Here is a 2,287-nt window from a genome sequence, read left to right on the forward strand (position 1 = left end):
AAGTTTCCTAGTTTTATTCTCAAATCCATTATGACATCTAGCACAAGTTTACTAAAGGAGGTTCAATGGGAAGGTTCACCTTTTAAATTTAGTTTTAGTTTTCTGCTTTTTATTCCTCTTTGTCTCTCTGAGATTTCTGGAGATGTCTCATTTTACTAACAAATAAGCAAGCAAACAGCCACTTTTCTTAAAGTATGATTTTACTTTTGAAAATAAAATTATATTGACAACCTAACTTCTCTTTACCCAGGCAATTCTTGTTCATCTCCGGAGACAAGAAACACCAGTTTCTGAACACAGTTTTTTATCCAGGTGCTTTATAATAATTTTGATTATTATCACATAGCCAGATTCTAATGACTAAATTAATAGAGCAAATTAACCAACCATTAAATTAATATCTGTAGCCCAGATTCTTCCTGATTCAAGATTTATATATAGATAAATCAGTGGCTCTAATGTGATTCCAAAAGAACCCTACAGCTCAGTAAACATTCAGATTCTCTGTCTCTGTCTCTGTCTCTGTCTCTGTCTCTGTCTCTGTCTCTCTCTCTCTCTCTCTCTCTCTCTCTCTCTCTCTCTCTGTCTTTCTTGCTATCTCTCTCTTTTGCTCTCTCCTCGCTTTTTTTTATAAACTGATTTAATCATCAATTATTTCCACTTCAGTTGCTTAAAAACCCAAAGTGTTTCTGAGTATTAGAGTTTATGGAAGGAATATTAAAACATGAAATGATTATGTCACTAAAGATATAATTGATAATAAAATAAGCTAGTTTTAATATTTTAACAAATATGTTCAAGAACAATGTCAAAGCATAAAAAATTAGAGATTCCTATTTGGGCTAAAAATATGAGAGACAATGATGGTGGTCAGGATCATAATATAATTTATAATTATATAATTTTCTATTAATTATAATTATTATAAAAGTATAATAAAGGGAAACAGATTAATTAATAGGATCATCTGAATTAAAGTCATCACAGAATAATTGTTTTAAAATGTTATTGAAAGTATGTTGATGCCATTGTTCTAGTTATTTTTAGTATTACACAGAACTCATAAAATGAACTTTACTGTCAACTGAATTGAAATTTTGTAAGCTCATGAACCTTTTAACACTTTACTCTTCATTTCTCTATACTATTATTTATTATTTCTGATTGGTGTGTTAGATACCTTCAACTTTCTGTAATAACACACAATGACTAAAGATTATCTAAAGATAATAGAGGGTGTTTTCTTTTGTTTTGTTTTTAGCTTATTGCTACTGAGAGATATGAGTGCCATAGCAAGGAGAAATAGCAGAGAGCAGTATGCACGGCAATCAAAGAAGTTGAGAGATCACATGTTTTTTATTTTAAAATGTATTTTATTACAATTTATTAATTACACAAAACAATGAATTTGTTATGGTATTTTATAAATGTATGTAATGTAATTCAATCATATTAAAAGCCTATGTAGCCTTTTTGTTCCCGCTTTCTTTGAGCTTCTTCCCTTTTTCATATAGTTTCCCTTCTGCCCTCATGTCCTTCCCTACCTAAGCCAGTAGTCCAAAAATATGGAATGCTCTATAATTCCAAGTGTCATCCTTGTGCAGGGTCCATGATAACCTTTTCTGTATTGTTCCAATTTTTGTATATGAACATGCAAAACAAGCACGAGAAATCACACGTTTAGTCATAAACATGAAATAGAAATTTCGAAGTGGAAGTGAAATGAAGCTATGAAATATTAATGCCCACCTACACTGATGCACTTCTTACACAAAGACAACCCTGCATAAAAATTCCATAAATGTCACCACCATCTAGGGACCAAGAGTTAGAACCCTGTCTATGTGATAAACCACCACAATTACAGTACATAACACCTTTATTCTTAGTGAAGAAGTTGTATCATTCATTCATAGTTCTTCTTTGCTATATGGCCTCACTTGTCAAGGATTTGGCAATTATGGGGTAGTCAGTATGTTTGGGCATGTTAAGGACCAGTTGACTTTAGAATATAGAAAGACAATTCAGAAAACATTCGATTTCATGTACGTATATATTTAGCAGATGCAAGATCTTCCTATGAATACAAGGCATGGGTACCCAAGTGGAGCCTGACCCCTAGATTAGAGACCCACACACACACTGGCACCCCAACTCACAGTCCCTTAGAACCAGCATGAGCTCATTGCCGGGACCTTGGAACATGAGTGGAGCTTGCTACTCAGGGTAGAACCACATCTCCTTTCCTCAGCACCCTCTCCACAGCCGTCTGAAGCCTGACATGGAG

The 2,287-nt window shown here is 33.6% G+C and overlaps 1 non-coding gene across 1 annotated transcript; it reads right to left on the reverse strand.

The window, feature by feature from the left end:
• Positions 1-1,559: 1,559 nt before the first annotated feature.
• Positions 1,560-1,666, reverse strand: LOC116913054. Its single transcript, XR_004389588.1, has one exon. It is a non-coding gene; the product is annotated as a U6 spliceosomal RNA (small nuclear RNA).
• Positions 1,667-2,287: the final 621 nt, after the last annotated feature.

Source organism: Rattus rattus, chromosome 11 (genome assembly GCF_011064425.1).
Source record: "Rattus rattus isolate New Zealand chromosome 11, Rrattus_CSIRO_v1, whole genome shotgun sequence".
NCBI lineage: Eukaryota > Metazoa > Chordata > Mammalia > Rodentia > Muridae > Rattus > Rattus rattus.